The sequence below is a fragment of the Pongo abelii genome, chromosome 5, assembly GCF_028885655.2.
Source record: "Pongo abelii isolate AG06213 chromosome 5, NHGRI_mPonAbe1-v2.0_pri, whole genome shotgun sequence".
NCBI lineage: Eukaryota > Metazoa > Chordata > Mammalia > Primates > Hominidae > Pongo > Pongo abelii.
Window position 1 is genome coordinate 89,850,173 of NC_071990.2, and position 15,898 is coordinate 89,866,070.

At 41.2% G+C, this 15,898-nt stretch overlaps 1 long non-coding RNA gene across 1 annotated transcript; it reads right to left on the reverse strand.

The window, feature by feature from the left end:
* Nucleotides 1-724: 724 nt before the first annotated feature.
* Nucleotides 725-15,897, reverse strand: LOC129059990 (uncharacterized). The gene is made up of 3 exons (XR_008526280.2): nt 15,590-15,897; nt 13,683-13,769; nt 725-2,383 (listed from the first exon to the last, which is right to left on the reverse strand). It is a non-coding gene; the product is annotated as an uncharacterized LOC129059990 (long non-coding RNA).
* Nucleotide 15,898: the final 1 nt, after the last annotated feature.

The following is a 15,898-nucleotide window of genomic DNA, read 5'->3' on the forward strand; positions in this document are numbered from 1 at the left end:
GTTTTATTTCTGGAGACAGGGTCTCTCTGTGTCACTCAGACTGGAATGCAGTAGCATCACAGTTCACTGCAGCCTTGACCTCCTAGGCTGAAACGATCCTCATACCCCAACCTCCTGAGTAGCTGGGACCACAGGCCTGCACCACAACGTGTGGCTATTTTACGTTATATTTTATTTTATTTTATTAGTAGAGATGAGAGCTCACTATATTGCCCAGGCTGGTGTTGAACTCCTGTGCTCAAGAGATCCTCCTGCCATGGCCTCCCAAAGTACTCGGGTTATAGGCATAAGCCACTGTGCCTGGCCAAAACATTTTTATTTAAGGTAAAACATACATACTGTGAAATAATATGAGTGTACAATTTGATGACTTTTGACAAATATATACACTTGTGTAACCAACTCTCCAATCTAGATATAAAACACCATCACTCAGAAAGTTCTCTCATTTCTCCTACTAGTCAGTCTTCACTTCTGAAGAGGAATTGCCACTTTGATTTCTATCCACATCCATTAATTTGGACTCTCCTTGAACTTTTTTTTTTTTAATAGACATGCAGTCTCACTATGTTGCCCAGGCTGGTCTCAAACTCCTGAGCTTAAGTGATCTTCCTGCGTCAGCCTCCCGAAGTGTTAGGATTACAGGCGTGAGCCACTACATCTGACCTTGAACTTCTAATAAATGGAATCACACAGAATGTATTCTTTTGTATCTGGCTGCTGCTTCTTTTTTTTTTTTTTTTTTTTTTTTTTTAGACTGAGTTTTGTTCTGTTGCCCAGGCTGGGCTGGAGTGCAATGGCATGATCATAGCTCACTGCAGCCTCAAACTCCTGGGCTCAAGCAATCCACTGGCCTTGGCCTCTCAGAGTGGTGGGATGACAGGTGTAAACCACTATGCCTGGCCTATTTCTTACAGTTCTGGAAGCTGAAAAGTTCAAGGTCGAGGGGCTGCATCTGGTACAGGCCTTGCTGGTGGAACTCTCTGCAGAGTCCCAAGGTGGTACCACATGCCAAGGGAGCTGAGTGTGCTAATATGCTAGCTGAGGTCTCACTCTTCTTATAAAACCACTAATCCCACTCCCAAGATAAATTAATCCATTAACCCATGAACTCATTAATCCATGAATGGATTAATCCATTCAGAAGGTGGAGCCCTCATGACCTAATCACATCTTAAAAGCCCCACCTCTCAATAGTGTCACATTGGGGATTAGATTTCAGCATAAGTTTTGGAGGGGACAAATATTCAACCATATCAAGAAGTTACTGAACAGTAATGGCAATAAAGTTTTAAAAATTGAATCTATCTGGCTGAGTACAGTGGCTCACACCTGTAATCTCAGCACTTTGGGAGGCTGAGGTGGGAAGATAATTTGAGCTCAGGAGTACAAGACCAGCCTGGGCAACATAACAAGACCCCGTCTCTATTTTTTTTTAATTAAAAAATAATTGAACCTATCCTTTCTCTTGACCAGCTCTACTGATGGCCTACTTAGGTTGCTAATGTGGGATGGTTGCAGGCATAACTGGAGAGGCCTTAAAAGTTTGCTGTGGACTGGTGGAGGCATGGTTACTTGGTAGAACTCTGTGGTGGGTTTCCAGTGACATGGAAAGTCTTCACACCACTGAGGAGTTTGCTTCAGGCTGGTCCTTGGGAAGCCATAAGAGATGGTGGTGGAACTGTGGCTGGATGACATGAGTCCAATTCCTGCCACAGCCTCTAGCCAGAGTCAGTAGTGTGTGCACCTGTCACTGGCCTTTTAGTGGGTTTCATATTTGTTCAGACTTGTCCAGTTGGCCAGAAGCTGACTTTGTGTGAAATGGGAAATGCTGCTTTCACAAACGCTGGTTGCACTAATTCAACCTCTTGACAAGCTGGGCACTGTTCAAAAAGGAGAATGCAAAAGTTAGTCATCTTTGGAGGACATCAGCCTCCAAAGAGAAAGTAATCAAAAGTACTGAGCCTATTGGACACCTATGGAAAGCTGACGAGAACCAACTCAATCCTGAAGGAGGAAATAAGTTTCCCAATAAAATAACCTAATGAAGACAGATCCAGACACTCAAGAAAAAAGGAGATGATGGTTGAAGTTACAAGGATGATGCTGTCACTGGCCTAGCAGTCATCACTTCATAGAGAGCTTATGCAAACAACAGCTTCCTCATTGTCCTTCAGAAGAATGGGCCATTCCCTTCCCTCCACTCAAACTTCTTGTGCTGCCAAGCCACATTCATTCACCTTCTCTCCAATAGGAGGTTCATTTTTGCCCAGGATCCAAGGAGGCAGTCCCTGCAGAGATCTCTTTTTCCTTCTCATTCTCTTTTGGGAAGCACTTATGGAGCCCTCTCAATGGGCAGGAGTTTTTCCTCCACCATCACATCCTAAAAACAGAAATGAATTCTTTTGAAATTAATTCAAAGTTTGAGTGAACAAATTATTGGAACCAAGATCAAGAAACTAAAGACTTGCCGGGCGCAGTGGTTCACACTTGTAATCCCAACACTTTGGGAGGCTGAGGTGGGCAGATCACTTGAGGTCAGGAGTTCGAGACCAGCCTGGCCAACATGGTGAAACCCTGTCTCTACTAAAAATACAAAAATTAGCTGGGCATGGTGGCACACACCTGTAATCCCAGCTACTCGGGAGGCTGAGGGAGGAGAATACCTTGAACCCAGGAGGCAGAGGTTGCAGTGAGCCGAGATTGCGTCACTGCACTCCAGCCTGGGCGACATGGTGAGACTCCATCTCAAGAAAAAAAGAAAGTAAAGACTTTTTACATCTTTTCTCTTCAAAAGGAATTTTAATCTTTTTTTTTTTTTTTTAAGCATTTTAAAAACTGCTACTTAATGGCCAGATGCGGCGGCTCATACCTGTAGTCTCAGCACTTTGGGAGGCTGAGGCAGGAGGATACCTTGAGCCCAGGAGTTTGAGACCAGCTTAGGCAACATAGTGAGACCTCATTCTACCAAAGAAATTTTTTTTTTAATTAGCCAGGCATGGTGATGCATGCCAATGGTCCCAGCTACTTGAGAGGCTGAGGTGGGAGGAACACTTGATCCCAGGAGTTTGAGGTTGCAGTGAGCTATCATCATGCCACTGCACTCCAACCTGGACAACAGAGTGAGATCCTGTCTCTAAAAAATAAAATAAGATAAAATATAAAAATATAATAAAAGAACATGCTTGTGTTCAAAATGACATTTGATAAAACTTTAGCTGTTTTATAAATATTTTAATATAAATCTCATAATTATTTGTTTTCTCTATATATAAGTATAGATATTGTTTTATATAATTATATGTTTATCAATAGTATACAATTCCAAGTGGATTCTATAGAGTCTTCAGAAGCTCTCAGCAGGATTGGGCCCTGGCTGCATAGAGTGGCAGTCAGTTCACTAATGCACATTGTATTGGCTCTTCTTGCTTGCATCACCCTCCTGCCTCCTTTATGCCTGCTACATTTCTCATCCTCCCTTGCCTGTAGATATGAATATGACCACATTCTGGCCAAAGACATGTAAAGGGAAATGTAATAAGAGATACCCGGAATGGCCCCTTAAGGGACTTTTTTTCAGCTGAGGGGATACACTCTTTGTCCTTCTCTTCTTGCTACTGCCTGAAATGTGGGCATGATAGCTGGAATGCCAGCAGTTATCTTGGACTCATGAAGAAACCTTGAGGAAGGAAGCCACACACTAGGATAGCAGAACAGAAGTGTGAATACTTGGTTCCTGATGGCAGTGAAGTTGCCCTGGACTAACACCAGACATATTTTATATGGGAGGGAAATATAATTCTTATTAAGTTACATGATATTTGGGTTTTAGAATAAATGCTGCTAAATCTAATTTTAGTGAATCCATCTTGCAGGGGTCTGTCCCACAGACCTTGACCCAAAGATGGATGAATAACATACACTGACATAGGATATTTTGCCTGTCAGTCTGGCTGAGGGTCTGGGCCACTTACAGACACCAAGTAGGGTGCTGTAGAGTTGCAGCCTTGGCTCTGACTCCTGGCCCTGCCGGCATTTATTCAGCACACATTAAATGACAAAGGCTTTGAGTCAACACCATTAGAGGGTAATTAAGCTGGTTGCCCCCACCCAGAGCCATCCTGATCTCAATCCTGATCAAAGGTTAGTTTTAGGACCACATGAGTAAAGTTATTTAGATAAACTCCTCTACATTCCTATGCATCTACACCCTAAGCTTTTAAGAGAATTCAGCTGCCTTCAGCCAAACACTTTAGTGAAACTATGCAAACCCCCAGGCCTTCCAAGAGGGTTTGTGTTTATTTCCTATAGTTTTACAATTCCTCCCACCATCCTGACGGAACCCCCACACATCTTTTATCCTACCCCTTCAGCTCGGTCTTTCTTTGGTGGTGACAAAAGGCAGGTGGGATATCATAGTAGTTACTAAAATAGTTAGCAACCCAAGCCTGTTCCTCAAACCACTTGAAGAATGGATTCCCCATTTTCTAGCTGTTTCCCCTGTGCAGTGATACCAATAAGTAGGACCAGAAATAGATCCACTACTGAGGGAACTTGAAGCTTCTAAAATTTGGGGGCAACTATATAAGAACACAACATTACAAATACAAAATTAGATACTCTCTCAGATGGGGTTCCTTAAAAGCAGAGCCTGAGATGGAGATTCTTGTGCAAGTGATTTATGAGTGGGCTCTCAGAAAATTGTAAGGGAGAAAGGGATGCAAGATAGGGCAGGAGTAATTAGGCAAAGGGATGGTTTCGGAAGAGATCTAGCCTCAGGCTGATTTCATGGGGAGCTCTGGAGTGTAAATTACCCTGCTGTGAGTCAAAAGCTTTTACACTGATCAGTCATTGGGGTGGTTCAAGCTCCCAGGCAAGGTGGCTCCCCCAGGCCTGGGCAGTCTGCTGCAGAAGGGTACAGGTGTGGGTCCTTGGTAGAGAACACCTGCAGCAGCTGGTAGATGGGTGCACTGGCTTGCTGAAGGGAATCAGGGAAGGAGACTAACAGCTATTGCTACAGATAAGAAGAGAAAATGGTCATTTAAAATCTTAAGAAATTGGTAAATATTGTAAATATCACAAAATTCAGAAAAATATACCATTTCTCCTATTTTTTTACTTCATAATTTTTGATCACCTCTTCATATGGCAATGGTTTTGTAATGTAGTTTTCTATAGAAAGTCTAGCATAATTGATTTAAATTTGTTTTTGTTATTGATCATTTAGAAAAGTTCCTTTTAGCTTCATTATTTAGCTATAATCCGTTACAAGTAATGCCATGTATATTTTTAGGATTATCGTCAAATTTGGTAAAGCCCCTATCAAATTTTTTTTGTATATTGGCTGTAAGATTTAAAGGCATTTCAAGTTTTCTTGGACAGATAAATCTTAAGTTCTCTTTGAATTGGCCACACTCATTAACCAGTTTGTCTTCAATGTCTTATTTCAATGGCATATAATGAGTTTATATTATCTTTATTGATACATTTAAATTTTCTTCCAGTGAGTGACATGTCATCAGGCTTCATCAAGATCAGACAGATTGTGTGTAGTACTGCCAAGTTTGTACCCTATACGCAGTAATTCTGATAAACTCAATTTTGTACCATTCCCATTGAAAGAGAGAAGGAAACTGTGAAACAGTTGTAATTGTGTATATGGCATCATTGAGTATATTCTTCACAAGTAGAACTTCCTTTTTGACCAGGAAGATGAAAACAGACTTGTCCCTCCTTAACAATTTTACATATCTGGTGACTAGAAGCATTTCCAATAGACTGACTTTTACCTCCATTCATTTCAAGCCTTGTTTCCCCTTCACTATCCATATACTTATGGTGTTGCCCATTGTAGGACAAGGTCATATTGCAATATGACCTCTGGCCCTGAACATTTACCTGTGCGGATACCAGGTAAGTTGCCACGTGGGCAATAAGAATACTGCTGGATGCCATTTCTGCACCTAGACAGCTAGATGAGTGTTGCAGACGTCACGTGACTGCAATACACATAATTATATCCATTAAACCCAAACCAAATGTATGCCCAGTTCAACTTTCCCTTAGTTGGAACCCAGAATGCCTGTGGCCACTTCAATGTCAAACTGTGAGGTTTCATCATCTTTGTTAGATCTGTGTTCCCAAGTATCTTACTGACCAAGAGACGTCCTTACCAAGAACATTAGTTAAATCATGTTCACTTAACTCTGCTAATTCAGTGTAATTTATTTCTAATATGTTAATATGCAAAATATTTTCAAACATATACATCTTCATGATACTTAAATCTTTTAAAATTTCTAACCAGAGGCCAGGCGCAGTGGCTCACGCCTGTAATCCCAGCACTTTGGGAGGCCGAGGCGGGCGGATCACGAGGTCAGGAGATCGAGACCATCCTGGCTAACACGGTGAAACCCCGTCTCTACTAAAAATACAAAAAAAATAGCCGGGCGTGGTGGCGGGCGCCTGTAGTCCCAGCTACTCGGGAGGCTGAGGTGGGAGAATGGCATGAATCTGGGAGGCGGAGCTTGCAGTGAGCCAAGATCACACCACTGCACTCCAGCCTGGGCAACAGAGCTAGACTCCGTCTCAAAAAAAATAAATTTCTAACCAAATACACACCTTTATATTTGGAAAATGTCCACATTTCATGCCCTTATTAATCTTACAGATTCCCTCAGAATAAATTTCTCTTTTGATGAACTCTATACTTCATTGTAAAGTTACCCCAAAATGTGGTAGTATAGCAAAGGGATGTCAGACAATTTCTCTGGTATGAGTAGTGGAAGCTAAGGGTGGAAGCCATTACTACAGTCTCTTACAGACATGTTGATATTTTGTACAAGATGTTTCCTCCAGATTATTTCGTCAGCTTTTAAGGTTTTTCAACTCCCACAAGCTTGCTGTCCTGTTAGAATCATGGATTGATTAAGGTGATTCTCTATAAAGTGTTATAATTTCTCCTTTATACATGGTTCTCAATTCCACTGAAACTTTACTAACAATTGCTGCTTTGGATATTAAATCAACCAAAAACTAATAAACACTTACTGAGTTTCTACATTAATTTAAAAAAAATACAGTGACGCTAATAGAAAGTCCAAAATGGGACACAAGAAGCACTTTATAGAAAGCATTTCAGGCTGGATAGAATGGCTCACACCTGGAATCTCAACACTTTGGGAGGCTGAGGTGGGAGGATTCCTTGAGGCCAGAAGTTTGAGACCAACCTGGGCAACATAGTGAGATCCCATCTCTAAAAAGAAAGAAAGAGTTTCAGAGTTTGAAACTGGAATCTGAGTTCATGTATAGGGGATTTGTTTATTTCACAGCCTTAGGTATTTGAAGATCAAATTATTTTGGTTTAGCAACTACAGTGGATGATCCTATCATGCAACATATAAGTTCGGGTTTAATATGATCTTGCATGAAAATTATTTAGCCATTAATCGAAAGCAAACAAAGAGGCTGATAATAAATTAGCTATTTTGGCCTTTCCATTTATTTATTTAGCTTAGCTTGTTTTCTTAAACTTCACCTTCATTGTGTAATGCCTGGGCTAAAAATGCATATCACAATTTTTTGTTTTATTATTTTATTGCAGACAATTTTAAAAATAGAAATATTTAGACCAGACTACAGCAATGTAAAAATTTTACGGCTGCATACTGTTTCCTTATTCCCCCTCTTTTTTTCTCTCTTTCCTTCAGACATATTCATTGTTTGTTTCCTCTGATAGTTTCTCTATTACTCTAAAATTAATTTATGTGGTATAGGTCTCTTCTAATGGTAAATATAAACCATTGGACATTCCAGTTTAATAACTTTGATTTTTAGGCCTTTTATTCACATTTTCAATATAATTTTGGTTCACTTCCATTCAACAGCATACACTGTTCTACAATTAATTTTGTCTTGTACTAACCCTTGGTATTTAGTGCTATGGTCAAATCTGGGGTTTCAAGATTTCTTTTTTTTTTTTTTTTTTTTAATTTTTGCATTTGTTGTAGAGACAAGGTCTCACTATATTTCCTATATTTCCCCGGCTGGTCTTAAACTCCTACGCTCAAGCCATTCTCCTGCCTTGGCCTCCCTAAGTGTTGGGAGTACAGGCATGAGACCCTGCACCCAGCATCAAACTTTCAAAGCAACATGATAGATCCATATTATATGTCTTCATGGTTGCAGACCTCTGCATGGTCAAGTGTTCCTGGAGAAACAAATTGGACCACTTGCCAACAACAACACTTGGGTACAATTATAAGCTAATTTTAGACAAGAAAAGAAATGAGAACATCAACTGCTGCCACTTGGTATGCATTAGACAATGAAGAAAGTATTTACTTTTCTGCAATGGTAATAAAAATGGCATTCTAGGTTTTTGGAAATTTTCCAGGTGAGGTTTCTAAAAAACAAAATATTTTAAAAAACGAGAAAAAAAAATTGGCCAGCTATCACATTTGCCTGAAAAAAATTGAATTAAATATCTCTATCAGTCCTGGCATGGTGGCTTACTTTGGGAGGCCAAAGTGCTGATCACAAAGGCGGGCAGATCACTTGAGGTCAGGAGGTGAGACCATCCTGGCCAACATGGTAAAACCCCGTCACTACTAAAAATACAAAAATTAGCTGGGTGTAGTGGTGCACTCCTGGAGTCCCAACTACTTGGGAGGCTGAGGTGGAAGAACTGCTTGAACTTGGGAGGCAAAGGTTGCAGTGAGCAGAGATGGCACCACTGCACTCCAGCCTGGGTGACAGAGTGAGACCCTGTCTTAGAAAAATAAATAAATAAATAAATAAACAAATAAATAAATATCTCTACCATAGTTCATCTTGAACAAACTTTTCCCCTAAGCCAAATTAATTTATAACAAAGAAAGCTAGTTTTAGTGAAGTCGGGTAGCTTACAATAATAGCAATGATGAAATTTTTGTTAGTTGACATAGAAAACTTAATATTAGAGCAAATAGGACTGTAAAATGAAGCTTTTGAAGAACCTTTTAATCTTTGTTTTTTTTAGAGACCGAATCTCACTGTGTTGCCCAGGCTGGAGTGCAGTGGCACAATCATTGCTTACCAAACTCCTGGGCTCAGTTGATCCTCCCTAATAGATAGGACTACAGGCACATGCCACCATGACCAGCTAGTTTTTAAATTTTTTTGCATGAGAAGATGGGGTCTTGCTGTGTTTCTCAGGCTGGTCTCAAACTCCTGGCCTCAGGCAATCTTCCTGCCTAGGCCTCCCAAAGCGCCGTGATTACAGTCCTGTGCCACCACACCCAGCTAATTTTTTGTATTCTTTTGGAGAGGTAAAGTCTCATGTTGGCCAGGCTGGTCTGTGCATGAACTCCTAGGCTCAAGCCATTCTCCTGCCTCAGCCTCCTAAAGTGCTGGGATTATAGGCAAGAGCCACCCTTATGACCTTATTTCACTTTAATTACCTCCCTAAAGTCCTGCTGCCAAATACAGTCACATTGGAGGTTAGCACTTGGACCTGTAGTTCCAGCTACTCTGGAGGCTGAGGTGGAGGATTGCTTGAGCCTGGGAGGTTGAGTCAGCAATGACCTGTGATCACACCTCTGCACTCTGGCCTGTGTGGCAGAGCAAGACCCTGTCTCAAATAAATAAATAAGGTGATAAGGGTGGAGCCCCAGCTGGAGTGGCTGTTGGGTATACATAGGAAGGAAAGGAGAGATGAGTCAGTTGCCAGAGGGAGAGAGGTTCTGGGGGAAAAGAGAAATGCTTAAAGCATTTTAAGGAAAGTTTACAGTGCAAGGTATGATGTAATGCTTTCTTTATCTCCCTTCAAAGCATTCAATAAAATATATAATAACCATCAGTGGTCTGGATTTGAATTTAATGCCTCAAGTCTGGCCTAAAGATAAAAATGGAGCAAACGGAGAAGCTGCAAAAGGGCCCCAGCCATAAACAAATTATATTTGTTACACAAACGTGAGCATATGCACATGCAGAGACAGAGAGCTGGGACTACAGGGACATACCACCACACCCAGCTAATTTTTTTTTGTTAACTTTTTTGTAGAGATGGGGGGGTGGTCTCACCATGTTGCTCAGGCTGGTCTCGAACCCCTGAGCTCAAGCAGTCCTCTTGCCTTGGCCTCCTAACGTGCTGGGATTACAGGCATGAAGCACCAGTCCTGTCCTATTTACTAATTTTTAGAACACACATATTTTTATTAATGACTTCTTATCACATTTTTAATAAAAATTTATTCCCACAGAACACCTTGAGGACTGTAACCCTGTGACCATCTATACCTGCCATCCATTCCTGCTAGCATCTTTGAAATATGTAGCAACAAAATGACCAGGAAGTTTGAGAAGTGAATCCTTAGTAAAAGTAATTATTAACCATGGTATGTACAGGGTCGAGGTGAACACATTGCTTGAGAGATCAATGTAGGAATCTCTTCAAGGACTTTAACAGCACTGCACAGGGCCCAAGCTCTAGATGTTGTATAGAGGACCAGGGGCAGTCAAAGTTCTCCACCCATTTTCCTAAGCCGTAACGGTAGGAGAGAAATGTTCTTGTTAACCACAAGCTGGGTTACGTCTTTGCAGTGTTGTTTTGTACACACTGTGGGGAATCAGGGCAAAGGAAAAGCCTGTCCTCTCAGAACCTCCCTGTCCTCATTTCCAGGAATAGTGATGGAAAACAGAGCAGCTAATCTCACTGCCAAGAGAAGGGAAGCCAAAGGGAGCCTCAGGTCATCAGGTACCAGGACATTCAGGGCTTTAAAGTCACTGCCTTCACTTTGTGGGCCATTTGAAGAAATCCGTACAGAACTTGAAAACGAGTTGTAATATAATCTTGCCCAGCAGAAGCAAGGGTCTGCCAGGTATTTTTGCTCATTCCCTTTTTGTTTTTCAGGGTTGTTTCCTCAGCTTACATTTTTCCCTTTCAACTCACTCACTCCCTGGATGGTTTAATTCCCCTCTGGGTATACCATTACTCATACTAGCTATGTAGAAATGCACTTTCCTTGGTGCTCTGCTGGTCTCCTCCTGGACAACTGCATCCACCTCCTCTCCACGTGTCTAATGCACATCCATCAATTTGCCCCTCACTCTTATTTCCCCTATTTTGTTTCATGGCTTTACCATTCACTCAGCTGTTAACCCGAGAAACTTCAGTTCTCTTTCCCCCTTTCTCTGCAGCACCTTCTTTACCTAAACAGACATTCAGTGAGGCATTAAGTCTGGCCACTTCTGCCCATGGAATGTTTCTGGAATCCTTGGACTTTGCAAGCACCTTTTATTTATTTATAATTTTTTAAATTATTTTTTAAAGACAGAGTCTCACTCTGTCACCCAGGCTGGAGTGCAGTGACACAGTCTTGGCTCACTGCAACCTCCACCTCCCAGGTTCAAGTGATTCTCCTGCCTAAGCCTCCTGAGTAGCTGGGATTACAGGCGCCCACCCCAACACCCAGCTAATTGTTGTGTTTTTAGTAGAGATGGGGTTTCACCATGCTGGGCAGGCTGGTCTCAAACTCCTGATCTCAAGTGATTCGCCCACCTCGGCCTCCCAAAGTGCTGGGATTACAAGTGTGAGCCACTGCGCCCGGCCTGCAAAAGCTTTTAACTTATCTCAGACCTAAGTCTGTTTCCAATTCATCTTCCACATAGTCAATTATTCTTGTAGAACAAATTTCTGATCTTGTCTCTCTCCTGCTTAATAACATCCAATAGTTTAGCCATTGTCTAAGTTTTATTTTATTTTACTTTGAGACAAAGTCTCACTCTGTTGCCCAGACTGGAGTGCAGTGGTGCAATCATGCTCACTGACTGCAGCTTTGACCTCCCGGGCTCAAGCAATCCCCAAACCTCAGCCTCCAGAGTAGCTGGCACCACAGGTGTGTGCCACCATGCTTGGCTTATTTACTTTATTATTTTATTTTATTTTGTTTTTTGTAGAGTCAGGGTCTCCCTCTGTTGTCCTGGCTGGTTTTGAACCCCTGGGCTCAAGCTATCCTCCCACCTCGGCCTCTCAAAGTGCTGGGATTACAGGCATGAGCCACCAAAACCAGCTAAAGTTGTAATTCCTTAGCAATGTGTCGTATACTTCCTCTATGTCCCTTCATCCCCAATCAAATTCACCTTTCTGCTCACCTACTCTCTTAGTTGTCTGCTTTCTGCCATATGACAACCAGCTCTTCCAACACCTTAGCCCAGATTGATTTTAAATGTGCTATCTAGTGCGTGTTACATGTTTGTTTCAGCTAGAGAGGTTTCTGGAGTTAACCAAGTTTGCATGTGTGTCTGGCGATGCTTAGGAGAATGTTGTAAATGACCAATATACTAGAGTGACACTGTGATTTGCTTCTTCTCCATGCTGGCAGCAGCAGTCCCCAGATCGTGCAGTGGCCAGCATTTTGTTCAGGAGAAAATTGCTGTAGGTCCAAGTATTGTTAAACTGAAACAATGTAGGCTGGATTCACGTGCACTTTTGGAAATATCGTATATTTTGAAGGTATTATAAGTTTGATTTTTTTTTGGTGAAATATCTGCACTCTGTCCTTGGATCAAATCATTTTTGCACTTTTTATTCCTTTCCCCCACAATTATTATTATTATTATTATTTTTGAGACGGAGTCTCGTTCTGTCCACCCAGGCTGGAGTGCAGTGGCGCAATCTCGACTCACTGCAAGCTCTGCCTCCCGGGTTCACGCCATTCTCCTGCCTCAGCCTCCCGAGTAGCTGGGACTACAGGTGCGTGCCACCACGCTCGGCTAATTTTTTGTATTTTTTAGTAGAGACGGAGTTTCACCATGTTAGCCAGGATGGTCTCGACCTCCTGACCTCGTGATCCACCCGCCTCGGCCTCCCAAAATGCTGGGATTACAGGCGTGAGCCACTGCGCCTGGCCCCCCACAATTATTTTTGTTTGTTTGCTTTTCATTCCTGAAATCCTGCACTGAAGCTTTCTGGTACTTCTATTTACTTTTTCTCTACCTTTAATTTTCTTCATTTTATTTTTCATTCCATTCCTTTTTCTATGTTTTCAAAAACTTTTTTTTCCCATTTAGCTCATGCTTTGCCATGACCTCATGCTTTGCTATGTTGGGGATTTTATTTTATTATTTCTATCTTAATTCAAAGAATATAAACCATACAAAAGCCTGCTGCCTTGCAAAAGGAGTTCTGAATCTGAAGCCCAAAATAATATCCAGTATAGTCTTGTACAATTTGGCTGTATTTTAGTTGCTTTTCCAGGGTAAAGGAAATTTTTGATCTACTCTTTCCACCAAAGCACTCATTTGTCATGAATGTCCTGTTCTCATAGTTATTGAGTCAGTTGTGATGACAGCTGATTTTCTAAGCAGCCAGGAAAGAAGAGGAATCTTTATATGTTTTTTCCCCTTTTTTCTCATCAGGAGCTGAGAAAGAACATTTATATACTTTAAAACCAGTCCTCAAGAAAGAACTATCTGTACTCCTCTCACCCTCCCAAAAAGGTTATACATCTTAATACTAAATTCTGGATATTGTCTTGTTTCCTCAGATCCAGCACCAGCTAAAGGAAGGGAGCTTGTATACATTTTTTTTTGTTTCTAATAAAAATATACAGGTTCCTTACCAGTAGCACATGGATAGGGTAGACAGTTGTATGAATATTACGGGTACAAATGAAAGTAATAGTAAGAATTTATGAGCTGACCAGATTCTAGAAGGCCACATGTCCAACTCCATCAGCTTCCAGAAGCAATTCTTCCTGCCCCCAGCTCCACATAAAGGACTGAGAAGTCTAGGAAGAAGCATAACAATGTCTATTGGTAGTCAGTGTCGTTTAATGATTAATTGCTGCCATTATTCAGTTAGTTTATTAGATTCAAGAAGAATAATCAGCCAACAAATATTTATTAACACAGAGGAAACGCTGACCATAAGATGTTAGGTGCTGGGGAATGCAGTGGGAAAACGAAAGAGTTTAAAGGCTGGAGGGGAAGATAAACGGTCAGCAAGTTATCACAGTTTATCAAATAAATGAATTCAAGAGTGCAAAATACCATAAGCAAGAAATACAAGGTGTCAACAGTAGAAACTGAATACATACATGCCTGTGGGCATGTATACCCACCCACCCACCCACATATATACACAAGGAATAGAGCTTAAAATGAATCTGTCTTTCCTCTACCTCAAGTGGCAGCTTTGTTAATTGCTGCAAAGCAATATAAATAGCAGCTTCTATATGAAATTATATGCATCCCTTTTCTGTTGCTGTTTATTGATGCCTGAGGAGGGCGAACATGGGTTCTACTGATGTCAGCAGGCAGAGTTGCTGCAGTAAAATTTATTCAAAATGAGTGTTGTGGGTTCTGATTTGAATAGATAAGCTGTAGATGCATTTATGAATTTGCATGTATGTTTACACAAGCAATAGACCATGGTGGCTGAAAGTCAGCCACTGGAGGTTGACTCTGGCTTCTGTTCTACAGTGGTTCCACTACTTACTAGCTCTATAATCTTGGACATACATCTGTAAAGTGAAGATAAATAACCACATTAACCACCTCATAGTTTGCTATGAGGATTAAATGAATTAACACATGCTAAGCCCTTGGAACAGTGCCTAGCACAGAGTAATTGCTCTACAAATGTCACCTATTGCTTTTGCTCTCCAATCCCCCCTCTCCCCTTTTTTTAGCCAACTAACTGAGCAGGATAATATTGAATCTCGTGGATACAGGGGAAATTTTCGTCAGCAGAATACCAGAGAAAGATTTATTAAGTATTGCCAAGGGGGCCCAGGAATTTAATAACACATTTGTTGTTTTTAGAGCTGAGTTTTTGTTGGAGTGTTAACTGAGAAAGAAAGTTTTCAGACGCGAATGGATTGTGACATTTACTCTGGTATTATTAGCATATAGAGTAGTAAAAACAGTAGTTGATAGTCTTCATGCATGTTAGCTTCCCTTAGACTTATTTTCAAAATATACATTTGGTTTATCACATTAATATATTGTGTCCCACTTAACATAGTTGAGACAAATTAAGGAAAGATGATAGGGTATGAAGAGCTGATAGAAGCTTTTAATATGTGGAAAACCTCAGAATATAAACATCTACAGTGTTATTAATAGGCATACCGTCAACAACAGTTTTTCAGACTTTGTGCTTCACTCTGGAGAAAAAACTCAGTTATAATGTAACACCAGCTGCACATATCATGTTAATGGAGTTCAGCATCAATTAAAATTATAAACGAAACCTGTCATATGTTCCCTTTCAAAGCTGTTCAAGACAACTGTCCAAATCAACAAAACAGTATGAATATTTACTACCATAAATCTTTTAACTCTTTGGTTTTAACTCATTTCAAATTTTTAGTTCTACTCTATTCAAATAAATTATTATATAATAGGTAATACATACCAAGAGCTTACTGCATAATCTAGCTGCTGTTCCAGACATTAGTAACTAATGAGAAAACTGTAGAGAGTAGCTGCAGCTTTTAGTAATGCAACCTCAAGGAGAAGAAAGTGGGGGCAGTACCGAAACTTATGTACAGTACCTTCGTTAGTACAGCATTGACACTGAGGGGCTCCTTCAGGAAATACAAACCTTGTGAGGTCTTTAATTACTAATGCTACAGAGTGGCGTTTTTCCGAGGACTGTGTTCCACTTGGTCTGTCTCTGATGGCTATTAACTAATAACCGTTCTCATTCTGCTGCTGTGGGAAATAAGCAACAACGGAAAAGTAATCGATAATCTTAGAGCATAACTCAAAGGCCAGAGCAGCCAAGGAGGTGGAAGAGTCCCGAGCCCCGCCTTCTCCACAGCACCCCCAAAACCCCACGGCGGGGCAGAGCGCCTGGTAGGATGCGTGCGGCCGCCAGCGTTTACCGCGGGGCGCCGGGGGCGGCCCCGGG